The sequence below is a fragment of the Pezoporus flaviventris genome, unplaced genomic scaffold (genome assembly GCF_033815535.1).
Source record: "Pezoporus flaviventris isolate CSIRO_AGI_PZ_B2104156 unplaced genomic scaffold, CSIRO_AGI_Pfla_v1 ptg000007l, whole genome shotgun sequence".
Classification (NCBI taxonomy): domain Eukaryota; kingdom Metazoa; phylum Chordata; class Aves; order Psittaciformes; family Psittacidae; genus Pezoporus; species Pezoporus flaviventris.
In genome coordinates, this window is record NW_026892555.1 from 32,564,149 (window position 1) to 32,591,749 (window position 27,601).

At 39.6% G+C, this 27,601-nt stretch overlaps 1 protein-coding gene and 1 long non-coding RNA gene across 3 annotated transcripts in view; one reads left to right on the forward strand and one right to left on the reverse strand.

Annotated features, from left to right (window-relative positions):
• The window catches only part of KCNB2 (potassium voltage-gated channel subfamily B member 2), a 190,048-nt gene that overhangs the window by 67,273 nt on the left and 95,174 nt on the right, over positions 1 to 27,601 (reverse strand). The window lies entirely within an intron of this gene.
• Positions 6,419 to 27,341, forward strand: LOC133266756 (uncharacterized). Its single transcript, XR_009742503.1, has 2 exons — positions 6,419 to 6,885; positions 27,227 to 27,341. It is a non-coding gene; the product is annotated as an uncharacterized LOC133266756 (long non-coding RNA).

A 27,601-nucleotide genomic window follows, 5' to 3' on the forward strand; every position in this document is an offset into this window, starting at 1 on the left:
TTCTGGAAGGGGCTAACGGCTGAGAGCATGAGGAGAACCTGAGAATAATTTCAATGATATTTACAAGAATGCATTTTTCATTTAGCTCTTGGAAAAGACTCTTTCACAGGTCAAATGTGTCTTGGCAATTTGTCAGTAAAATGCAATTTGAGTTTGAAGCACTCTGAGCGATGGTTTCCAGAGTCTCAGTGTTGGCCTGATGAAGGTTTCATTTCAGTAACTGTAGACCTGATCCTCTACTTCCTTTCTTTCCTTTCTTAAACCACTAATGTCACTGACTCAGTGACTACACTCTCAAAGTGCTATAAAAATCCATTTCTGAACGTGAATACTAAGGGCAGCTGTCACCAGGACAGCAGGCTACAGGACAATGGGAGGAAATGGTGTCTGGACTTCTGTGAAGTCTACATATGGGAAAGAACAGAGGCAAAAGTAGAGATGAGACAATCACACTTTAGACACAGACTTTCACTGTGTGACCCTTCACTGTGGCCAAAGGCCTTTTGCTCAGTTTCAGGGTTTCAGGTTAGTCTCCAAAGGCAACTGAAGTTTGTGGCTGAATAATCTATGCCAGCAGGTCAACAGAGTTTCCCCCTGAATAGGCTGTACTAATGACCAGAAACAAAACCTAATGAAGCTAGTAGGCACACTGGGTTGGAGGAAATCCAGAAGCATTTAAATGCTGACAGAAAGGAAAACCTTAAAAAAATTCTGCTCACACAGATGAACTCCTTATAAACTGCATGACTGACATCATCTACCTGAACTTCTGCAAGGCAGTTAACACTGACACTGTCCTGCACAACATCCTTGTCTCTAAATTGGAGGTACATGCATTTGGTGAACAGACCACTAGGCAGATAAGGCATTGGCTGGATGGCAGCACTCAGAGAGTTGTGGTCAATGGCTCAAAGTCCAAGAGGAGACCAGTAACGAGTGGTGTCCCTCAGGGATCGGTGTTGGGACCAGTCTCGTTCAACGTCTTTTTCGGCGACACAGACAGTAGGATTGAGTGCACCCTCAGCAAGTTTGCCGATGACACCAAGCTGTGTGGTTCAGTTGATACACTGGAAGGAATGGATACCATGCAGAGGGACCTCGATATGCTTGTGATCTGGGCCAATGCCAACCTTATGAAGCTCAACCAAGCCAAGTGCTAGGTCTTACACCTGGGTCAGGGTAATTCCAAACACAAATACAGGCTGGGTGGAGACTGGATTGAGGGCAGTCCTGAAGTCAAAGGCCTGGGGGTGTTGGTAGAAGAGAAACTTAACATGACCCATCAGTGTGCGCTCGCAGCCCAGAAAGCCAACTGTATCCTGGGCTGCATCAAAAAGAGTGTGACCAGCAGGTCAGAGGAGGTGATTTTCCCTCTCTACTCTGCTCTTGTGAGACCCCACCTGGAGTATTGTGTCCAGCTCTGGGGCCCCCAACATAAGAGGAATGTTGACCTGCTCAGTCAAATCCAGAGGAGGCCATAAAGATGCCCAGAGGGTTGGAGCACCTCTCCTATGAAGACAGGCTGAGAGAGTTTCAGAGGAGACCTTAAAGCATACTTCCAGTACCTAAAGGGGGCCTTTTTACAAGGGCATGTAGGGATAGGCCAAGGGGAGCTGGCATTAAACTGAAAAAAGGCAGATACAAGATTAGATACAAGGAAGAAATTCTTTACTGTGATGGTGGTGAGGCCCTGGCACAGGTTGCCCAGAGAAGCTGTGGCTGCCCCATCCCTGGCAGTGTTCAAGGACAGGTTGGATGGGGCTTTGAGCAACCTGCTCTAGTAGAAGGTGTCCCTGTTTATGGCAGTGGGGTTGTAAGCAGATGATCTTTAAGGTCACTTCCAACCCAAACCATGCTATGATTCTATGATTTTATTACAGTTGGTGGTATATCCGCTACCTCTGTTTACACATTCTCTCATGAAACTGCTACTTTACAGTCACAGAGAGGATGTTGTCCATAACCCTCCAGGCCACACTTTCCAAGGAATCCGCATGGCAGTTTTAATGTCTGAGCCCCATTTCTGATCAAATATAACTTCTGTCTCCTTCTAATGCTCAAATCCTAAGGAAAGATATTGCTTCCTGTTCAAACCAATTTTGTGGAACTCTCCTGAACAACACAGCCTGTTGATGTACCTTGATGATAGTGGGAGTTTTCTACACAAACCCATGGATGTATTTTATGCAAATCCATGCAAAATTAAGTGCCATTGCTTTTTTCTTCAGTAGTAAGAAATAAAATTTAATCCTGGTTTGATGGAAGAGCACCTAATAAAGTATAATTTCTATTCACAGAACACCAATTAAGTTACATTTCTTTTCAGTTCCAACAAGAAAGAACAATAACAAAGGTTCTGTGAAAGACATGGCATGTTTTATTTTCCATATAACAATCCTTATCAAAATGGAAATGGTTTTGCCCTATCACTGAAAACGATGGAAGGCTGCCTAAACCTCAGGCCCTTCAGAAGAAAATAACTATGCAGTGGAAAGGACATAGACATATACATGATATATTGGATAATACATTTACATAAGGATAACATATTTTAAAAGCTATTGTTCAGGTAAAGACAATTTTTGTTACAAAAAAAGATGAAAAAATGCCTCTGAATGTTACTATATAGACATTTTGTGAGGTACTATTCCTCTAAGTCTCAGCTAAGCACTTCTAGCAAATGCATCATTACACTGAACACTGCAATTACACAGAACAGTGACTTCCACAGAACTCATTTTAGACTGGTCAATTCTAGTAATTTATGCCTACCGTCACCATAAGCAAATGAGATGAAGAACTCATTTTGTGATTGCAAGAAAGAAGATACAAGAGTATAGGCAGTAATTGCCTGGATCAATATTTTATTTATTTTTTCCGCATTTATAAAATGGGTCTGCTACTGCGTCTGTAAAAACATAAAAAAGGAATAACACAGTGCATTGACTATCCAATGTTGGCAATGCTATCTTATAAAAGAATTCTAGAAATGTCTATATATCTCCAAGTGGTTAACTGACAAAATGCCAATAGAAAGTGCTAAGAATAAGTAGCAGATTTTCTGAGTTTTATAAAACCAACAAAACTCCTGATTGAACACTGGTTCTTCTTTGCAAACCTTGACCTGGAACTGTTCTCATGCTCTGTATAGAAATGAATGGTTTGTCCAAGCTCACCCACAGATCACACTTGGAATAGGAAGGCCTCCTATGGGATTTGGAAATGTCAACAGCTGTAATCAATGCATTGCTTAAAGTAAGGAAGTCTTTAAAGCATGTTGAGCTGGTGAGATGCAGGGAGTGACACAAATAGCTAAGAATTAGTGTGCAGTTATTAAGATGGCTCATGGAATAAAGGAGGATAACAGCAAGAAAATGTTACTTGGTAAGACTCCCATAAAAGTATCACTTTCCCTGGGACTGACATCTTTCCAGGAATAATGGAGACAATCATTAAAGAAGAAATATATTGGATCTTTCAGATAAAACTCCAGAGGGAATTTCATAGATAGGATCCAGTGAAGCCAGTTGATTAGGATTGGATAACATTTTTGACTAGTTCTACAATACTTTTGAAGTATTGAGTATTAGAGGCCTAGCTGAATCACTCACAAATATATTTCTGAATAAGTCCTTCAGTGTGTTCCATGGCATTTGAGTAAAATATACAATGAATACATTTGTCCAGTTCTCAGATAATTCAAGTAATTAAACCAAATTGGGATTTAGCCAGGACATGGGGCCAGGACAAAATTATTCTTACAAAAAATGTCATGGGATTTTTTAATGACCCAAGAATTACAATACACTTTGCTTTCTGGACTCATGAGGGAAGGTTAATTGGGTGCAGGCAGAAAGAACAACATCTAGTGAATGAGCAGAAGTACTGTCTGTGCTTAATTACTGCTAACTGTCATCCAAGCTTCAATGCAGCTACCTTGAAGTGGGAAGCTGGTGGGATATCAATGTAACATGTCAGCAAGGAATATGGGGCAGAAAAAACAGTATGAAATGTGGAAAGCAGGCATGCCTGCGCACTCTCACTCCCTGCTTCACTGAAAGAATTGCACATATTTAAAGATATCAAACATTGAGAGCTTGAGAAATACTAGAATTAGTAGTTTCTATTTTTTGTCCTTATTTACCCTTTTCCCTCAAGCATTAGAATAAGTTTTTAATTACTTGAGCACATATAATTTTTTCCATATGCCTCCTATCTTATTCAGTGCATGCATTATATAGCACTTGATGTTCTGTTTTCTCCTTGCTTACTATGTTATGTACACTTCAGCAGAGAAGCTACCTCCTGAATATAATAGGCACACTCCTGGGATGTTCTGTGGTACACACAGAACCATGAGATGATTTGAAAATTTTATTTATATATTTTCTTGACCTGTAAGGTGAGGGGATAGGTATCAGCACCTTTTTTCAGATATAGTACTAAAGCAAAAAGACATCAAAGTTAAGAGTACATACTAGTTTTAAGCTGTCATTTTGAGACGCCCTACGACTGATTTTTCAGCACAGGCAACATTTGTACAGTGGTTAATATAGTCTAAAAACATCTCTTTTAAGTTCAGCTGTGCCTGATATTGGCCATAGTTCTCTAAATTAGAACCGTGCTGCTCTCAGGCCAGGCACTAATGAACCAAGAAACCCACAATTAAAAGACTGTGCAAAGGCTGGTGTGACCTGCCCACTAATGCATAAGAAGCAGTAAGAACGAAGGAACCAGAATCATCTTAACTATAAAAGTAACCTATCATCTCATTTAGCAGAACCCTGCCCCATGCACTGCACACCTCAGCTTTCACAGTGGCAGAACCACTGGTATACAAGCAGTGGTCTTCCTAACCATGCTTAATACTTCACTTGAGTAAACTGGAACACAGACAGTCCCTTATGACAGTCCAAAAGTTCCAAAGATCATGAACTTATCAGGACTAGTTTGACAAAAGCTACAAACCCTTTTTTATTTAAAATATAAAGTATAGACCTGATTATCTTAATAGTTCATGGTATGTAGACGAAAGGAACAACGTGGCAGCCATCTGCACTAAACAAACGATGTGTGGTTCATACATCTATTTTTATATGTACCTTTAGCTTTCAAGTATGATCTTCAATATATGTGGAAGCAAGCCTTACCCAGGTGGATTCATTAGTTCAGAGCATCTGAACTGACATGTTCATCTCCAAACTTATGATGATGTCAAGCAGTTCCAGTTTACCACCCACTTCCAAAAAATTAATTATTTAAAAAGCAAAATATTTTTAACTTTCCAATATAAAATTATCCTTTTCCATTTCAAATTAGAATAGTTGATGACTGTTGCCAGCCTGGCTCCCTATGTCTCACAAAGCATTAACAGAACCATTTCCTGAGCCTCATACTTCCCTAGTCTTAACAGCATAAATCAAATTACAGGCTCTAGAATCACAATCACAGCCTTGGCACTGCAGCCTAGCTAATCTTCTGCAATAACTGAGAACATCATATTTTTCCTAAATACAGTGGTGGCTTGTAAGACTTATCAGGTAAATGAGCTTCTTTTACCGTATGAGATGAATATTGCTCTGGGAATAAATCAGTACCAAGCCTTGCATAGGCATTGCTCTGTTCCTGCAAAGATCTGTGTGCAAGGCACTGCAAATAGAGCTGATGGGAGCAGGTGAGGTTTGTCAAAGGCAACCCTTGTTTCAATTGACATTGTATTCTGGTGCTGACAGCTGAAGGCTAAAGTTCTGATTAATTCATTTTCTTTTCATTATAAACATTTTCTTTTCCTCCTGAAGGTACATTCAAGCTAGAAAACCACTGGCCCTTGGCAGTACTAACTATTCTTATGTGGTCACTAACTATGCGAGAAAGTTTTGACTTGTAACTTCTCCCTGAATTTTCAAATCTGTCTGGAATTCTGCTTGATGAGTGAGAAAAAGCACACATGTTCAGCTAGCCAATAACTGACATATTTACAGCAATGGACAGTTCTGTTCCCTGATCTGTTTTCTTTTTGTCTCTGCACAGGCAAACAAATAACTTAAGTAGGAGTTTTGCCTGTGTAATGAATTTAGGAAGCCTTCCAAATTAGGAATAGGATGTGTGGGAAGCAACAGTGCAATAGCTAACTTCCCCTCTCTCCTCCATATCCTCCAAATATCTGCAAAGATGGGACTAAGGAACAGAATCTGGATCCAGATTCAAGTTTCAAATCACAAGCAGAATGAGGATATTCTGATACAGTTTTTTCCTGACCCCCAAAAGCCAGATACAGACATTACCTACAGAGACTGAGAAAGCTACCACTATTTCCTCTGAGTCTTAGAAGTATTAAAAAAACTATTTCATATGAATTTTAATTATTTACAACAGGACACATGAAGATGAAGATAGACCCCTTTTCTGCAACTGACAGGCGTGCATAGGATTTGTAAAGAGAAAAATTACAGATGGGCATCTAAACCTTTTGTAAGTTGCAATCATATTTTGTTAGTATCTCCCATTTCCCAGATTACTGGCTTTGTCCTGGGTTTTGTTGTCTTCATTTCGTCACTAAAAAATACTACCTAATGAAACTGTTTATTAATCCTGAAAATGTGTTATTGCTGAGAATAAATAAGGAGAAATGTTTCATACCGGATGGAAAATTATGAGTGACAGAAATTTAGCTTGAGGGAGAGTACAGGACAGAACTGTAGTCTCCTAAGTGAGGACCATAATTATAGGCTCTTGGGTAAAATCAGTACATTTTTCTCTTGGACTCTTATGACTCCTGCTGTTTTCCAATAGGCTTTTATGGCAAGTACAAGAAAGCACATGCCCCATTTTTGGTTGAAATGTGTGTTTCCTTCAGATGGCAATGAACACAACCAAGAACTCCAGGTAAGAAGATCTGGAATGTCTATCTATCTGTCATATTAGGCTGAGAAAGTTGGGGCTGTTCAGCCTGAAGGAAAGAAGGCTGTGTGGAGACCTCATAGCAGCCTTCCAGTATCTGAAGGGGGCCTACAAGGATGCTGGGGATGGATTCTTCACTAGGGACTGTAGTGATATGACAAGGGGTAATGGGTTCAAACTTAAACAGGGGAAGTTTAGATTGGATATAAGGAAGAAGTTCTTTACTGTAAGGGTGATGAGGTATTGGAATGGGTTGCCCAGGGAAGCTGTGAATGCTCCATCCCTGGTGGTGTTCAAGGCCAGGCTGGATGAAGCCTTGGGTGACATAGTTTAGTGTGAGGTGTCACTGCCCACGGCAGGGGGGTTGGAACTAGATGATCTTAAGGTCCTTTCTAGCCCTAATGATTCTATGATTCTATATTGATCTGCCTGTTGTTTGGTTTTATTCTGGACACTGAACAAAAAGAATCCATTGTTACATTGCCTTAGTGAACAAGAATTAGATAAGGAAATTTTTGCGGTGTTTAATGCCATGGTATCCACCGTGGTGCCAGTGATTTAAGGTAAGGATCTGGTCAACGCTAACCATGTCAAGCTAGTGCTTTTGCACTAATAAATGAAGTTAAGAGGTAAAAGTAAAGAAAGAGCCCTGTTACTGTAGATGCGTGATCCTGGCGCTGGGTGATGCTGTCAGTGTTGTGCCACATAGAGAAGCCCTGCAGGGTGGATTTGGACACTCACATACTTTTCAGCGAATACCTTCCTTTCACCATGCTAAACTTCATAAGGTATTCCAGGGTGTGTGAAAAGCCCCTTAACATGCCAGCCCCTTAACAAGATGGCTGCTTAAAGCAAGAATTTGAATGCTTGGAACCAAAGCTTTTGGCTCAATCTGCATGACTGCCCATTTACATCATGAAGTGCTATGTTCAGTCTAAGGACACATTACCTTATCCATTGAGCAGTCTTCTGTTAAGTATACTATGAACTAGTCAGCAATATATTTGAAATAATGATACTGTAAATAGAGTAGGCCTTAATTTTACACAGTCCTGAGGGACATCTGAAATCTCTCTGAGGTTAATGTTCTGAACAAATATTGAGTTCAATGTGACTTATGGAAATGGAACCTCATATAGGCTCTGTTTAACAGACAGATTAGAATATTTAGAACCTGACACTTGGGATTTATCTGCCAGAATACAAATGAGAGTGGGCAAGTGCTAACAAGAAAGCAGGGATCATTTTATCTTTCCCAGTTAGATATTCTTGGGTTGGCTGGTCAAGCACTAATGTGCTGTCTAGACATTATATAGAAGCTGATTTGGTTTGTACGATGGTGAGTTATATAAATTACTAATTACCTTTTATCGTACATGAGCCATCTTTGACTACCATGTATTTTATTGAGATGAGCATATTAAGAGGCATAAACTCTATATAGTAAAATCTTGAAAAGTCCCTCATAACTTAATTTTCATAGATAAGAAATGCAAAACAGTCTTCTCAGTCTACCATGATTATCTTCAGAAAGAAAATCCATTAGAAAAATAATGACAGGGAGCATAGTCTAGTCATCTGTTATGTAGGGCTGGGATTCACAAATTATTGTTCCAGCTGCCACTGGGCAGCTCTTTTTATTAGATCTAATTTACCCATCTTTTATCAAGCCACATGAAAGACATCTTGATCATGAAGGGAGGGACACATCCTACCTAATGTCAGCTATCTGAAATGAGGCAGATGGTGCTACCCTCAAGGTGACGCTTACAGTTAGAGGAGAGGGGCACCTCTTTGAGAGACCTGTTGTGGGATTGGGTCCATGACCCTCCCAACCCTCTCATGTCTTGCTGCTGACTATCCCGAGTCCGCAGACATCTGTCTTAGACCTTGGTTTCAAGTTCTGAAGTGGGGTGGGCTGAATTCTGCATTACTTTCACAAAATGTTAATGACAGAAGTGAACCAAAGGTTTAAAGGATCTGGAGACTAAGTTTTTTCCAAAATCATGGCTATGTGATGCCTTCATTACAGAGGGATGATCTCACATGTATTTAGACTGGTACTAAGCTCAGTAAGGAGAAACTGAAGAAAATGTTCCTGCGAGATATAAATATGACTATATAGACATATAGCTATGACTGACTGATCCTCAAGATCACCAACACAAGTCTTGTCCTGGGTTTTGGAACAACTTTGTTGTTCCAATAGCTGGTAAGCACCAAACGTGACAGGAGAGCAATGCTATCACTCTCCAAACAATAGATTTTCCTTATTGTCAGCAGGAGGTATTCCATACTGGATACCTCATATTTATCTGATGCTCTTCAACACAATTTTGAATCCAAAGAGACTGAAGTAATAATAATATGAAGGCTTTCAGATAGTTGCTCAGATCATGCTGGGTAACTCAAGAGTCAGCAGAAATAATGAAGAAATAATTGGGTGAAAACATGAAAAAACGTTTAAAGATTAGACATGATTTTTGACAAGAACTTGTTGAAATCACATTCTCATCTGGCCTTCCTTAAACAGTCTCCTACTTGAATTCTGTTATGCTCTTGAAACCAAAAAAGATGAAAGCTTCATTAAAACACAAAGAGTCAATAGCACTCAGAGATGCTGTGGTTAAGATGGAAAGCTGTGCAGGGTACATAATGTTATATCACCAGGCTGAATTGTTAGATTCTCATCAATACATATACAAAAACATAAGGCTGTTCTGTAATACTTGTTAGGCTAAATATATTGAGATCAGGTCTTATGATTCCCAAACAGAAAGCTCTGTATATTAAAAGAAAAGTAAATGCATGCATTGGGGGTATACTGACCAGCTTCAGTCAGTTTGCAAACACTGACGATGACGTGAGCCAAGCAATTTCCACAAAATGTTCTTGTGTTCTATTTTCCATTTTTCTTTCCTATAAATTAAGATAGGCCAAATAGAAATAGTGTAAAAGAGATGAATAACTACTGTGAGTCAGAAGTGGGTCAAAGATGGATAAAGAACTAATCTGAAGACCAAAAGTCATTGTATTTTAGATACACAGGTTTAAACGTGAAGGGACTCTATAAACTGTAAATGAAATTTGGCAGGCTGAGATCGGTGTGATTGACATCCTCTTCTCGTCATCACAGTCTGAATTCAGTTTGCTGCTAAGGACATCCACCTGTGTGAAAACACCACTGAAGTGAAAACACAATATGCTATATGGGAATTGATTTATTGTCATCATCCACAAAAAAATGCACTAACTCATCCAATTTAATGAATTAGTTTGATTCAATTTCATTGATTTTCCTTAGTTTTCTGGGCTAGGTAGTAGTCTCACTTCATTATAATATGCCAGAAAAATATATCTAAATATCACATACAAAGATTGGTGTCATCTAGTAGTCTCAATTTCTGAATAATTGGGACACCAATTTTTAATACACTGACAAGACATAAAACTGCTTTTACACACATTAGTATCAGGAATTCCTGATCTGATTCATCAACAAAGTGTCCTTCTAAATACCTGCTGATAAAATGTAAAAAACTTAGACATTTGATTAAACTTCAACAGAGGGCAGAGTCCTTTTTCATTGGCTGCCCTGCTAAATGTGAAAGATCTTACTCTCAGTTTGTTGTATTAATTTTCTTCCCACTTAGATATTCAAGTCTTAAGATGGTAATAGCAAATATAATGAAGGTACAACACTGCTGGAGCACTGCTTACAGAGTCTGTGCAGGGGATGAGCCACAGCAGGGTATTTTACTTTAATACATGCATATTGATCCTAAGAAAGCACATAAAGGTAAAACTGGTAAAAGGCTAAAAATCCAATCTGATGTTCCAGTACAAGTCCAAATATCTGTACTTTAATGACTTCAATTATGGAGGAAATGAATGCATTACAGATAATAGTGTCCTGGCTAATACAGCCTCTTCTTCCTCAAAAAAAGGCATTCGATTGACTTTCAGGATTTTTTACAAAAGTTGATGTCCTGTGCTTGCCCCACAAATCATTGTAGTGGATGAGATCTACATTGTCAAATAAGCAGCTACTTTAAGTTTTGTGACTATCACAAGAAATTTTCACAAATGTAGCTACTTTTCAACCTTCCTTTGCTGTGTAGTAGGCTGAACTGTGGTCACATTTAAGGCCATATCTGGAGAAAGCCATCTCTTTTGCTTGATTTTAATGGGTTTTAGAGACTCAGGCATCTTACCTACACTTACTGGTAATGGATGATGATAATTGGCCCTGAAAATGAAGCCCCAGATGAATGGATTTCTGCACACAAGTGCTGGAACTTCATGTGACAGAAGTACATCAGAGCTGTGGCTGGAAGTTATTCGTCGGCTGAGGAAGTGCTGTCAGGCATCTCCACAATCACAACACACACAGAAGGGAGTTCTTGACAAGAACACTCCCTTTTTGAACCTGAGGTGATCCTGTCCATTTGGAATGTCCTTGTAGCACTGAAAAAGAGTAGCTGTGGGTAGAACACAGGATTGCCACTGTTTGTCCAGAAGGTGAAGACCTGGTGTTTTTGTGGCAGAGTATGTCCAACAGGGAAATTGCCCACCAGATCCTTCCCAGGATCTGGTTTAGCTTCTGTTTATCAGCATCTCAATAAAGTACTATCAGGCACAACATGGCTCTAAACAGGTTTCAGGTCTTTTTTCTTTTTCTTTTTTTTTTTTTAGCCAATGTGGAGGATAACCAGGAACATTTTGGTCCATCTGCTCCAATGCGAGTAGCCAGCCCAGTCTCTGTGGGACTGAGATTCCTCTGTCCAAACTGAGAGAAGGAACCAGGATTTTGTCAGCAATTTGATGTGTTTCAGATAACTGGACTGGATGCTTAGCTGGTAAAAAACAACATTAACTAAGATGATATTTTTTGGTCAGTGTACACCACTTGAGTATGTATTTTCTAGTGTTGAAATATTTGAATTAGAAGGATTAAAGTATTTGTCATCTTGGTGTCTCAGTTCAATTTGCTGCAGAGTTCTGACTAAATTCTAGAGAAACTTCTCATTGATCATTAGGTGCCAGACATAAGAGCAAGTGTCATTTTTAAAGCGAAGATGAAAATGCAAACTATACAAACAATTCTGAGAATTTATACAGTGCCACAGAACATTTCTCTTGGATTTCTATTTTGGAATGAGGGTTTGCCACAATGAGTGAGCCCAGGTGCACTGGCTGACGTCCATGTGAGTAATTACATTGATCTCAATATGAAGTTCTCTTTTCAGAGGATCAATGTATTCTCTCTTCGTCCCATATAGGCACCTGTATGGCAGTGGTGCCTATTGTTTCAGAGCTGCACCCAGCCTGAGAAACAGCTGCTCTTTACTGATAGCTGAAACAATCCTTGTACCCATAGTTCATATTCTCTTTCAGATTCTGCTCTGCTTCACAGAACAGACTTGCATATTGCATGTCTTGTGTAAAGGTGCTTATCCTCCTCTGCAAAGAGATTAGAGAGCCACAGAAGAATGAGTCACCTATGTGACAGCTAGTCCTTCCACAACTGTAAGGAATGAGAAAACAAAAGGGGAGAGGAAAAGCACTGGCTAGTACCCCTAACTAATGTATGAGTACATGCAGGGACTGGACCTGAGGGAAGTTAAAGGGTAAGACAAGAGTAGGATACAAGTATGATCTTACCATTCATCACTGTTATTTTTTGTAAGTCTTCCACTTTGATTTGTCATCTTCCTTCTTTTTGCCCTCATCAGCTAGAGCTTTCTGTCTCAGTGCTATAATTTCTTACCTTGGTTTCATTACCAAGAGGGGTTTGCTTCTAAATCCATTAAGTGTCTTAAGGTGTTTAGCCACAAGGTGCGGAAAAGGAGGGCAGTTTGTTTTACCACGGCATTAGTAGCACTGTGCTTAGTAGCTGCCTGATGCCATGCCATTTACAGCAATTGGAGTGCCTTTAACCTCTTCTTTAAATCATCTTCCACTTTTTAGTGTTTTATATATTTTTCTTTTATCTTATTTCATGTCTGAACCTGGTTCAACATTTTTACAATGATACCGAGGCAGTGTCAAATTCTATTCTGGTGCATGACTGGCTGCTAGTAAATCCTGACATACTTAATTTTTAATTCATTAAGAGTTTATTAGACAAACTGTTATTACCCATGATGCCATCATGGGGGAACAAAAGCTTTTACGAGAATAGCATAAAGGAGAAGATGTTTCTACACAAAAACCATTAGCAGATATGTTTATTTTATTGCCACTCAACATAGGGGGAAATACACCAAATGGTGTATTATTTGCCACATGGAAAAGGACCAAGTTGATTAGAGGGGAAAAATTATTTTCAAACTTCTAACAAGCTTTTACAATTACAAATAAATGTGAAATTATGTTAAATAAAAAAAAAAAACCAACAAAATAAAATATGCAATTGTGTTCTTTTTACCATCATTGCTTATTTCTCCTAACAGTCCTGTTTACTACTTTTCTGCTTTTTTGATCTGACTTGATTGAGTTGCCACCCCTTTCTCTGGTTTTCATTGAACTGAAAGAACAGAGGAACTGAATAAAGCTGTTGATATGTAAATAACAGCTTTGAAGATAGAAGTACCAGATTGCTCCTGAAAAGAAAAAATGCAATTGCCTTTCTTTTTTGACCACATAAATATCCTGAATTATAATTCAAACGGTGCCCGAAACTAAAGATTCCATTATCTCTGAAGAGTAATCATTTCAGTCAAACCAGGTATTTCCAGGGTACTGTGGAAATTCTATTAAGTGTGAAAAATGTTATATTCTAAATGTTGTTGCAAAATTGACTATTTCAACACCATTTCAGTTTCCATATTTTCCGAGTACTTTTTGAGAGAACTTTTTAAAAGATGGGATAATTTTCCCTTACACAAAAACAACTGAAGGCCAGATTCTGATGCTTTGGCTCCCAATAGGTGGTAACTGAAGTCACAGAGCTGGAAGTGACCTCTGGAAGTCACCTGATACAACCCTCCTCTCAAGCAAGGTCATTTAGAGCTGGTTGTCCAGGACTGTCTCCAGATGGCTTGTAAGTATTTCCAAGGATGGAGGCTCCACAACACTTCTGTGCAGCCCATGCCAGTGCTTAGTCACCCTCACAGCAAAAAAGTGTTTCCTGACGTCCAAAGGGAACCTCCTGTATTTCAGTTTGTGACTATGTGTGGTTCCTCCAACTCCAAAGAGACTCTTCCCTGGATCACAGATATGATAAGCAAGTTTCAAAACTCACTGAAGTCAATAGCCAGTAACTTTCACACTTCTGGGCTTTGAACAGGACCCCATATAACTAGAAGTATTAAATTATCTCTATTCTCCTGCAACTGCTAGACTGGTGTGCATTTTTAAGGCCATATATCTGTATGAAGCCAAGGAACAATTTGCAGGGATGGCTTTTCAGTGAGATACCCTAATGATTTAGTCCAAACATACAGTTGGTGGTTTGCAGTTACGAGTATGAAATTATGAGTTGCATTTGCACAAATGTCATAATACGAGCCTTGATAATGAGGCAAAACAGCCTCACAAGAGAGTAGCTGCTGATGATGCATGCTGGCTCCAGCTCTTGCTCCAGAATACCCAGCCTGCCAATGAAAGCTATCAGCTCTAATGGAGGAGTATGTTTACAGGTAAGAAGGGACCATTTGCAGATGGATGGATCAACTGCAGTAAGACTATAGAGTCCTGAATGTATCATAGTTAGCTTAAATACACAGTGCATAGCATCACTTTTAGACCAGCTTGTGTTTATCTGTCTTGCATCGATAAGGGACAAAGGCAGGGTTCTTGAGAGGGCCATGAAGAGCACAGCTGATGAACAGTGAGCTTTGGGTATCACAACTAGCTGGGGACCTACCTGCATTAGGCTCCTTTTTTTCCCTGAGGCTGCAATTGCAAACAATCCCATGCTCAATGCCTGTGGCTCCAAGGGTAAAAACAAGCTACTTTCTTCTCTTAATTTTTTAGGCTCAACCTGGCAGCCAGGTACTCCCACAACTACCCTCTGTCCCTATTCTACCATAACCATTTGTGTCTGCTTTCTTGTCTTCTCTCTCATTCAGTCTTTTTCTTGCTTACCAGACTTTCTAATTCACCACATCATTTTGTAAAATACTGCACTCCTTTCTGACCCTGTTATCTTTGTCTAATTGTACGGAAAGACCACAAAGGTAACTTTTTTCCTATTAAAAACAGCATTGTGAAAAACCCGCAACTTACATTGTTGCTTACCATGATAATGCTGTAGTCTCATGTTGCTGACAGGCCCCAAGAACAAGAAAATTCAGATTTTAAGCAATTGAGAAATTGTCATTTCTACATCTGTATCTTAGAAACAAATCTACTTATACAGCCTACATGCTAGATATGAGAAGGTAATTTTATCTCCCTATTAATGCTGAATTGATGCCAAACTCAGCAGGCAATACACTTATTTTTGTTTACCTTTTGTCTATCAATCAGGCACTTTGGCTGTTTATTACTGGTATTGCTCACCCATCATTTATCATCATGAAGAATAGTAACACTATGAAAAGCAGAAATCAGAATCACTTTGCTAGTTTTCAGAATACAGACAGAATCAATAACAAATCAAACTGGCTCCATCAAGGTGTCTTGAAGAAGAGGCAAGCTGGGATGTTTAGCAGTAATTTGTGAACTACCTGAGCTTTGCTTGAGATCATCCTGATCTTCTCCACATTTTGCTCCAAAAGGTAAAAACATAGCTGTTTCTGAACATTGGCAAGGAGCCTCTGACACACACTGTCACACACTAAGACACCTTATGTAGCTCATAAAAAACAAAAGGCTGCAATAATGGGTGTACCCTTTTCCACTCACTTACTACTGGGTAGCAAGTTTAGAAACAGGACAATTTTGAGTAGTTAAATATATAATTTCTGAATCATGTTCATAAGAAGAATCAATAGTGCTCTCCCAGAAGCCACCAAGGGGTTTTTTTACCTTCTTCTACAGGAAGTCAAGTGTTTTCCCTCTGGCAAAACTAGAGCAGGTCTTGTACTAGCACTGACATCCAAGACAGTTGTGCTTCTTTCAGGAAGTGCAGAGATTTGCATTTCACTGTGGACTTCTTTGTCCCCACTGGAGCAGCTCAAAAGGACATTGCATCCCAATGCAGGGACAAGCTCAAGCTGGAGACTACCATATGCATATTCTACAGGTTACAGTTTGGAACACAGCATCAGATCACACTTTTGTCTGAAGCTGCTGCAAAACTATGTGCTTAAGTGCCAGGCTGAATCAGTGCCTGAAAAGAATTCTCCATGTGAAGCAATTCAGCAACTCTCTTGTGGGGTGTTGGATTTTCTCTTCTCATCCTTCTGCTATAAGAATGCCCTTGGCCACTACCAAGCAGTTTAGAAAGAAGCAAACCGCTTCTCCCAGTGTTCATTTGAGTGAAACCAGAATTAAATGCTATTCTCATTTTACACACCCCCTGTTGCGTCCAAGTCTAGGTAAGAATAAAGAGTCTGGAGTCTATTCTCTTCAGGGTAGATCACAGTGGAAAAAAAGGAGGTTTGAAAAATTTCAACTTGCTTGCTTTCTTCTAGTGTGAGTTGAGTTAAAAAAGGTTTAAATCCCTGGACTTCAAACTCATCCATTCCTAGAAATAGATAGATAGATAGATAGATAGATAGATAGATAGATAGATAGATAGATATTTAGTTGCTTATAATAGCAATTATCCCGTTTACCTCTGAGTAGACTGGAAGATTAAAGTTTACGCCAATCTACTGAGCAAACAGTCAGGCTGCAGCATCATACATGCCCTCTGTATATTCTAAGGCAAACAGAGCTCACTTTTAATTAAAGCACAACTTGGGCAAATAACTTATGGAACCAGTTATTAGTCATACATTAGGTTGCCCCCAGAAACTACATGAATTAACCTAAAAAACCAGCAGGTTCATTAAACAGACACTATGCAACCTTATGCACAGACTGTATTTTTTCTGTCAGTGGACACCTAACACAAAAACATCTTAATCCTGCTTTTTCCATGCTATTATGAGATAAAATTTATTACTACTATGAATAAAATTTTACACCTATTTATTTTGATTCATCTCAAAGCTGTTATAGAGGTTTGGATCTGGATTATCATCTAGTAGCACCATCATGATGTTATCACACACAGAGTATATTGCATTGAAGGATCTCAAAATACTTAAAATGTATTAACCATAAACCTTTGCATGTTTTTAACTGCTTATCTGCAGCTGCATATCTCTGAGATTTTTATCCTTGATCAGACTGATGTTTTAGTGTATCTATCATTTGTTGAGAGAAAAACATGACTGATTCTAAATATTATATTTGTACTTTGAACTCAAAAATCCTTTGAAAGGATCAAAAATGGGATCTCTTATTTATTTAATCTGATTCTATCAGGTTCAAAAAACTGGGTGCGAGCCTACTAGCACCACTTAACATATGAAGAGAGCCTTTTGTGAACCTTTCTATTAAAATGGCCATGATAGTAGGAAGCACCTATAATTTGGGTATGAATCACAGAGCTATTCAGAGGAAGGCTGTTAGCAAAGACAAAGGCCCTGCTGTCCATTATAAAACCATGAATTGCCTTCCGATAAATGCAGCTTGTCCTTCGATGTAAACCTACTCATTGCAATCCACCCAGCAGCCTCCATTGTTCTCCCTAATGAAAATGCACTCTGTAACAGAGAAGCTGCCTAATTCATTAAAGCAGTTTTTTTGACAAACTGTTTTGTACGGGAAACTGTAAAAATCCCCAAAGCAAGGAGAAATGCATTTTTTTTCCTCCATAAAATTTGACCTTCATTTGCAAACAGCAAAACCTCCTTTTTCTTTAAAAATACATAATAATGGTGTTCCTTTTGTGGGTATTTACCAGGAAGATAAATCTCAATGAGCTCTCTTCTATACCATCTTTTAAAAGAATCTCTGTCTGTGTTTTATGTATCATGCATATGTATCTAGGGGCTTTGAAGACAAGGAGGCAATTTCTTTGGGTGCCTTTATTGTCCTCCCTTCTCCTTTCAGTTAATATTTGCCTAATATTTGATAATTGCTACTAAAGATGCTATATCAAGTAATGCACTTAATTTACCTACTGAGCGTGAAACCACTGGATGGAAAGTGTATCTATGGATATGCCACTGTAGAGTAGCAATAGTAGCTTTGGGCTACAGCTGCTAAAAATAACTTGCTCTGTGCTGCAAGTCAGGTATGAGAGATTCAGACCATTCATAAGAACTACAATTAAACGCATCAGATGGACTGGAAATACCCTCCTCCATCACTCTGGCAATTCCTTTTCGATAAGTCTGTGCAGTGGTGGAGTTTTTCTTCTTGTTTTGCTTGTATGTTTTTTATTAAGAGCACAATATCTCTTGATTTCTTTGCTGAGAAACAGTATTTTTAGAGTTTAAACAGGCACAGCCACCATTTTAATTCCACACAGATGGCAAGGAAGAAGAAAAGATAATTTTTCAAGGCCAAGTTAGACTGTTGGCATTTTTTTTAAGAAGGCAATCAAAACAGTAGCCATCATAATAAATAAAATCCCTTTAGCATTTATATAAAATGTAGCCTCCTGCATACATTTAATTAGCATATTTTCCCTTGCATAGTCTCCAGGGGCAAGGCTGATCTACTCTGACTTATATTTAGAGCATACAACACTGATAAATAGTCCCACTGAAGTTGAAGAGATTGATCATGCAAGTAAACCTCTCATCAGTTGGGCTTCATAACAAGTGCTGCAAAGCGACAGTCAGACAAAGTGCTGAAACCTTGCCTGATGTTATTTCTATAGAATCACAGAATCCTAGAATGGTTTGGGTTGGAAGGGACCTTAAAGACCATCTTGTTCCAACCCCCCTGCTATGGGCAGCGACACCTTTCACTAGACCAGGCTGCTCAAAGCTCCATCCAACCTGGCCCTGAACAATTACAGGGATGGAGCATTCACAGCTTCTCTGGGCAACCTGTGCCAACGTTGCATCACCCTCAAAGCAAAGAATTTTTTCCTAGTGTCTAATCTAAATCTACCCTCTTTCAGTTCAAAGCCATTCCACCCTGTCCTATACCTACATGCCCTTGTAAAGGGTCCCGCTCCAGATTTCTTGTAGGCCTCTTTAGACACTGGAAGGCTGCTATAAAGTCTTCTTTGAACTCTCTCTGCCTCTCTTCATAGAAGAGGTGTTCCAGCCCTCTGAGCTTCTTAGTGGCCCTCTTCTGGACTTGCTTAAGCTTATCCAGGAAATAATGAGTAACAAGGAAACTGGCCTTTAGGAAATCAAGTGAAGGCAAAAGCAGTAACTCATATCACACACTCGTACGGTCCTGGAGCTGGGAACGCTGGCTCTGACAGGCTGAATGGTTGCACTCAGGCAGCAGAGGGTCTCCTTCAGCTTCCTTCTTTCTCCAAAAGCAATCCCTAAAGGCATGCACTTAGCACGGCTGGGACAACCACTGCCTTGCAGCAGCTTTGGCTACTGGCTTGCCAAGGACAGGTGAACAGGGTCTGGTTTCCCCACGTTCCCAGTAGCACAGGCGTGTGAGGGTGGGTTGTTCCCATTACACAACAGGCAGAGGCAGGCCAAGCAGCTGGCGGGCCGGGATTGTGAGGGGTGTCGGAAGCTTATGCCCAGCGTTCCACACAGGGCATCCATGCTGCCTGCCCCGCAGCTGACAACCTCCCTGCAGCAGGAGATGCGCTCCGCGGCTCTGCCCGGGGAGGAGGTGGCTCAGATCAGGTCCAGCCTCACACAAGTGATTTGCCCCCATGCTCAGTCTCCTCTTTGCCTCTTCCAGCTGTGCTTTGGTCTCTCCCTTCCTCTCATGAAGGGGACAGAGCACCTGGATGGTGGTGGCGGCTGTCACTCTATTGTTTTCTTCCTCAGGGTATTCACTCTAAAGGGGAAGGGATATTCTCTGCTCCATGTTAAGCAGCAGCAGCACAGACTCAGACTCGTCTTGTCAATACCCATGATCTATATAAGGATAAGAATGCCAATAAAAAACAATTGTTTTTTTTTTTCTTTCTTCTAGTTCAAACTGAACAACCTGTTTTTTTTCTTTCCATTTTGTTCTGCCAAAGTCAAACAAAACAATTTTCTTATCAAACTGTAATCGCATCAGATCATCTCTTTAAGCTGAAACAAAATGTTAAATGTGGCAGGCATACAGGAAACAAAAGGAAATGAAGGACTAGCTGCAACTGTACTGCTGCTTCCTACTTCCAGGATTGCCAGTGATGGAAACGCTTGTTGGACCTGAACTCCAGGCTCCAGCCCCAGCTCTGCCTAAAGGGGTTTCAATTTGCATCTCCTGTAAAATAACTGTGCAATGCCATTCTCTCGCTCTTGACAGCTGATGATTTAGTATTTGTTCAAATGTTTCAGAGCTGTAAATATTGAGGAAACACATATTGGGATATTTTTTTTTTTTCCCCTGTTGGTTAAATCACAATTTTGAGATAGGAATTCTAGTTAAATCAACACAGGCAGCACCAAATGCAGCTCCCCCATGTTTGCTTGACAACATTAATCATTGGACACTGAAAAAGCAGAAGGAATATTATCTGTTCCACTGTCAAGATACGTATCCTACTCAACAACCTAAACATGTCTGCAGCTGAAAGTATTTGGCAAATTTGATCCAAGTCCATGTAGATTTTGAGCTGTACAAAACTATGGTTTGGCAAATTTTCTATTTGTACTACTTGCAAATTTAAACCCAGTTCTGCTACACTGTTGTGCAAGAACAAGAACTTACAAGGAGTCATTCAAAAATAAGCACTATATTTATTCATATTTTTGTGAAACTGAATGCATTTTGCATGTGAAATATTTCCTGTGCTAAATTCATTCTCACAGCACTGTTTCGTACTGAAGTTTCTCCATACTAATCAGTACCCAGTATATTCAGCATATTCAGATTGATATATCCAGGATGATAGTGGTTTAGTACAACTTTAGTAAATTATTCATGTGAAAACATATGTTGCACTAACCCTACTAAAGTGTTTATAAGCAGTATGTCTGGGGTGAAAAAAATAAAAAGAGGAGAGAGAAGAACAATTTACAAATTAAAGCCAAGACATCTTGTAAAACTATAATTAATAAATCTGGGACAACATGTAGTAGCGTGCTAATAAAAATTGCTGATTATACCAAAATAGGAGGCAATGTCCATTAGACAAGAATCAAAATTTCAGTGGAGGAAAGAACTGAGCATTGTTAAAAAACAGAGACTGGACAAAACGGACGATAGAAAAGCTGAAGGTTATGTTCACAAGTTGTCTATATGGCCAAATAAAACAAGGCAGAAGAGCCTGTGATTTATACAGGCAAGAAAGACAGTGGGCAGAAGCAGTGACACTACACAATGAAGTAACACATCCAAGGCTGCATCCTAAGCCAGGAGAAGAACACAGATCTACACAGCATCAGGCCAGTGAGCTAGGATCTCCCTTTCTGGTGATTACATTGATACTACATGATAAACAGACTCTCTTGAAGATGGCACCATGCAATTGTGAGTGTCCTACGCAGAAACTGTTTCGAGACAGGCAAACTTTACACCAGTTTCGAGAGCAAAAACATTGCCAGGGACAGCTGTTCTTCATAGATATCATGTAGTCAGGGGTCACTGCTGAGAGTTTTCTCTGTAATTTCTACACTCCTTTCTGATCCAACTTTTAAGGTTGGCAGAGAGTAACACATGCAGCACACAGATTTAGTGGGTAGATTAGCAAAGTGACCTCAGAAAGAGAACAAAGTGTGCTGCTTTCTCAATCAGCATCTTTTTGAAATCTCTGATAACTAACACTGAAATATTTGCTTTAACATGAGAGTTTGCTGAGGGAGTTTCCATGGTAATTCTTGGCCTCTTGACTGTGGGGACAATTTCAGCTAGCTTCAGTGGGCAGGATGGGTTTAAGGATTTCCTTCCAGATCGCCTCCAAACTATTTATTTGCTGCACAGACCCCAGGAAGAGCTGCAATACAGATGTGGATGGGGGCAACTGTGAGCCACGGGGTGACCTGTGGTGCGAGGGGCAAGGGGTGCAAATGTTCCTTCTAGTTGGTAAATCTACCTCCAGATTGGTTGCTGCTAAGATTAAAGATGGGAGACGTAGGATGATGTTTCTCCCAGATTATCACGACCCCTGGCTGTAGCTGGAGCGCAGCTCTCACTCAGAGCAGCAGCTGGCTGCTGGCTCCACCTGTGGGCTTGCAGCCCATTTTCTGCAGGCCCCCTGGGACTCTGCAAAACCACAGCTCTTGGATGGCCTTCTGCTGCAGACAGCAGGAACGTGTCAGGCCATTAAAGCAAAATCCTTCTACTAACCATCTGCCAGTTGTTCCTACAACAAAAGCTCTTGTCCACCTTTCTAACCAGCTGAACTGCATTTACTAGTACTGTTCCTTGAAATACCTCTAGAGTACAGCTATATGCAAGTAACATCTGGTCACTGGTTTTGCAACTCATATGATATTTTATACAAGTTTTTAGCATTGCAGTGGTTTACTTCTCTCAGAAACAAAATACCTATGAATATTATGCATATAATAGCACTACAACATAAATAGTGCATCAATTTTGCAAATTATTATATACACTATATATAATATTATATATGATGGAATATATAAAACACATATATATATACACATTGACGCTTGATGTTGTGCTGTTGCATCATCGGTCGCTTGTGATTGACCCAGGAGATGACAGTCTTGTTCAGAATGAATGGGTAAAGGTCTTCCCGAATCTTCGTTAGCGAAGACAGGCCTTCCTCACAGCGGAAGGAAAACTCCTATCTTCAAACCCGGGCTAATGGAGCTCGTCTGGCCTTGTATGGTCTTCCATCAAAGAGAAGAACACCCTTACAAAACCTATGACCTGAGGACTTTGCTATCACCATCCTAGCTAGGCCGTGGCAATTAAACCTCAGGTGTAAAGGTGGGGCCAGTTCTGTGCAAGCTGCGCCTCACCTAAAAATCCACTGTGCAGGCTGCAAGGGCTTACTCTCACTTGTCTGTATGGACAGGCGAGGGTCTAAACGGCAGGTGACAAGGTGCATCGGAAGCTGCAGATCCAACCTTGCATGTGGGTGGACCAGCACATGGGTTGCTCATCATTGCCCAGGAGATGTCAGTCCTGGTCGGACACTTTCTGATTGCCTAAGCTGCCTTTTGTCCAACCAGTTTTGCACATCCCACATGCCCTTGCTCATCGTGCTTGTAGTAAGCGTGGGTAAAGCCCTTCCCAAATCTTTGTTTGTGAAGCCAAGCCATCATCATCATATCCACATATAGAAAGATGTACAAATATATCTACATATCTGCATGCATACATGCGTATATATATGTACAAATATATACGCATATATAAAGATGTACAAATGTATATTTCTATATAAAAAGATTATGGAACAGGCTATGAATGCAAAAACGCTTGCATTAATAATGAAGCAAGCAAGCACTTAATTTAATAACATCTATGATGCAGAAGAATAAGGATTCTCCCTGATAAGTCTGTAAATGCTAACGATATGAACCATCTCTGCTGTATCACTGAGTAGTTTTACAGCAGCATGTCATTATGACATACAACTCCTCCAAATTTCTATCAGCATATACGCCCATTGGTTTCTGGTATGTAATACTTGCTCTTTCTTTGTTATTTTATCATTTTGATTAGAATGAATGGAACTCAGAACAAAAGGCCAGGGTCAAGTTCACACATATATTGAGTGTGTGCTGCAGAGTGCTTTCCTGTTTTGCTGTCATCAAGGCTGCTGTCAGCTAGCACAAAAGCACACTGCATGATACAACATCCAGCCCAAGCAGGCTTTACACATGCAGCCTTACAGCTCTGACAGGTTCAAACCACAGTTTTGTCGGATATTCCTCTTTATGTGGTTATCCACATGCTCCACCTTTGGCCGGGATACTGAGAAGTGCCACACAGTAAGGGAGGAATTCACATACTCCCCCTAAAGCAAAATCTGTCCCAACATATTTAACGACCTGAGCAGTACCACAATGTCATCAAACAGAGATGCTAATCGCTATGAGGCGAACAAACCATGCCATATGGCTACAACTGCAAAAGGAACAGGCAGTCCCTGCTTTGTTCCTCCATCATCCCATGAGGCTACCTGATGCTGGTTCCCGAGGGCAGGTGCCACTCACCCTGCCAGTCCCTAGGCAAGGCTCCTGCGACCCCTGAGGCTGCATGCCAGGGACCACTCGCCTGGCTCTGGTGGACTACAGAAGTGTTTAGGGCTCCTGGAGAAAGGTGATTCAGGGCATGGCAAACTGCCCCTCACATACGCATGACTGATGAAACCACAGGGGGTGGTTTTCAAAATCTTACCTTCCTCTGAGATTCTTCTTTCTGATCTCTTTAATCCTACTGGGAGTGGACAAGCTGTGATTTGCTTCTGACATTCACAGACTGTCTTCAATAATATATTTATCAGAGACATAATCAAATACTGCAGCCAACAGGACTCTGGCTCCTTAACAATTTCCTCTGGGTTTTGTTTTTGGGCTTTTTGTGGTTTTGGGTTTTTTTCATTCATGAGGTAAATAGTTTATTTGGGTTATTTTCTTGAAACAGATATTTTTTTATGTTATTCGTCTCCAAACCTCAGCTACCACATATTAAATAAATGTTAAGTCTTAAAGTCTTCCCTGAGAAAAATCTCTTATAGGCCTCAGTATGAGGTTTGCAAAACTCCTACAGAATTATTAATGTACTTGGAGACTGAGTTTTATCTCTGTTTCTAGCCCTCCTATTTAATTTAACTACTTACATAAAACAAAAATGAAACTTACAATGATCATCAACTGAAAGTTTGAAATCTTACCATCATGCCAACAAAGCTGTCTAATATACAGCTGAAGCAATAGGAGGAAGTAGGACAATAAACAACATATTTGAAAGATTATTATAACTAGAGAAATGGATATGAGGAAAAGCAGCATCATTTTTCAGGAAGTATGCACTAAGAAGAGCTATTACAGACAAAATGAGTTGCTCCTGTTGTTTTTTATTCCTGGTTGGACGGAAAGAAGAGTATTTCTATGTTTGATATATACCATAATTTCCTACCAGGACTGTTTTTACTACAAATACAAATAATTCTTGTTTCTGTTTGAGAAATATTTTATTTTGGTTTTGTTTTTTCTCCTTTGCAGCTCCAAGACTATAAAGAAATAAGACACTGAATTTAGCTAACTTATGTATGATATTCTCCATCAATAAAAGACAGACAACAGGAATAACTACACCAAATTCCAATCATCAAATACACTGCTTTTAATCTTTTTATCCTACCATTTATTTACTGTCTTCTTAGATTCTCCTGAAGTTTACAACAGAAATATGGTTTTCTTCCTACCTGCTAACTTCAGGCTGACAGACTCACTGCAGCTACTGTAACAACAGTTGTGTTTAATTAGAACATGCATGTCACCTGGGGAAGATGGGACAGCAATTATTGGGTAAAGTTTCCATAAAACATCTCCCTGGTGTATGTAAGTGCTAATAACAATGAGAACCTTGATTCTCTGCTTAATCCCCTCTTCATATGGTTGTTTACCACTGAGAAGGAACTCAAAACACAACTGATCGGTCGTCCAGGAAAACACCAGGAGAACATAAATCTGAGAATGTGCCAAAGGAAGAAGAGGATCTGGACTCTTTTCTACCAGCTACTCTGGGTTGCTGCTGTGGCCAGCGGGCTCTTGGTTGGGAGGAGTGGCTTTGTTACAGTGCCATCTGGGGTGCAGAGAACTGTGTATTCCTGAAGATGCTAAACCTGTGTCTTCTGAGGGTTACAAAACAAAATCTTGCCCATGACTCTATTACATTAAATTACATCAAGCTTTTTGTTGCTGCATTGTATTGCATCCCAAAACTGTATATTAACACTGGCTAAATTATTACTGGATCACATCTGGGACTGTACTGGAAAAGCATTCAGCTGGTACTACTCACAGCCTTATAAAGATTGAATCATGAAAATGATTCAACATGCATACATGTATAGCTGTGCGTATGTATACAGGTTTATATATAAAAGTGATCTCTAACCATCCTTTTTAAGGAGATAAAAAGGTATATGTGTGAGTACGCATGCTCTTGAATATACTTACATGTTTGCACGTAATACATTAAATAATGTGTTCACAAATATAAAGAAAGATGTAACTTCTTCAGAAAGTCAGTACTTGCACCAGATTTTGCTTTTTCACTGGCAATTTCTATTTTGTTTTGGAACTGAACAGTGAAGAATGGTCAGAGCACTAGGTGAAAAAAACCCACATCTACGTATCTATCTTAGTTATTTTAATCTGAGAAAGTATCTAGTACTGCTTTTGAGGGATAGGAAGATTAAGGAGAGGACCAATATGAATTAGAATGGTTAGAATATGAATGATAGGAACGACTGAGTGGTGGATGATATTAACAGAAAAAACTCTCTCAGGAGCTCTAATATCACTCTGTGAGATGCACGGCTCACTGAATACATGGAACTGAGAGAGCCAGAGATAACTCCCTGAAAATGGAAAGAAAAGACAGTATGATGAAAAAGGATTTGACAAAAAAGGAAATAAAAAATCTGTCTCCCAAAATACGACAAACCTAAACAGTTCCATGTGTAAATATCATATGTGTACTATTTGTCCAAGATTATTTGAGTTTTCATGAGAGATTTCATCCTTAGGCTTTTCTGTTCAGACCCCTGAAAGCTCAGTCAACATGTGTTATTAGATGGAACTTGGTTTAGATTCAGGCATGTCTTCCTGGAGATATAAACAAACACCTTATGTAAACTATTCAAATAAAGGTGAAGAAAGCACTGTTACTTATAACAAAAGCAAGACTTATTTAGTTGTGGACTATTCCTAATACAAAATAGCGTAAGATTTAATGAATGAACACAGGACACATTTTTTCCCCAAATCTGTAATTTCAGGGCTCTGTTTTCTCTTTGAACACAACCCATGATTAATCTCAGTGTAGGATTTACAAAATCCGCTTTTAGCCATAGGATATACCCAAAAAAGAGAAAGTAATATGTGGCTTGTGCTAAATTTAGCAGCTTTGGCAATTAATCAACTTTATTCATTGATCTAGTCAAGTGAAATAGTTTTCTAGATAAGCTGAGGAATCGTTACTGCAGTTTTTAATTCTAATACATATCCAGCTAAATGGACTTTAGAATAAAGAGGCCAGTGTGATTTATTTGTAATCCCTGTAGTTGCTTTTTTATTTGTTCTTTCAGATTGCAGAGACTGAAGAATGTGATACTTACCCAAACCTTTGGATTATGTTCATGCAGAAGATTTGACCTTAATGCTCTGTCTACATGTATAATAAAATCAGATGGGTTTGAATGATCCTCGTACACTGACGCATTCTTGATTCTGGTACTCTTTTGGAGCATGCGAGTGTGGTAACTTACAACCACTCTCTCTGCCTGCACATGATTGGGCTCATGTTGACCCTTAATACAGGATGACATTATAAGTCCTGTTTACTCTGGGAGCATGATCAGCAGGGGAGTAAGTTGGTCAAGCTCCCTGCTCTCAGGATGTCTCAGAAATGCTTTTATTTCAGCATCTGCCTCCAGATGTATTTCAATTAAAATTAAATTAGA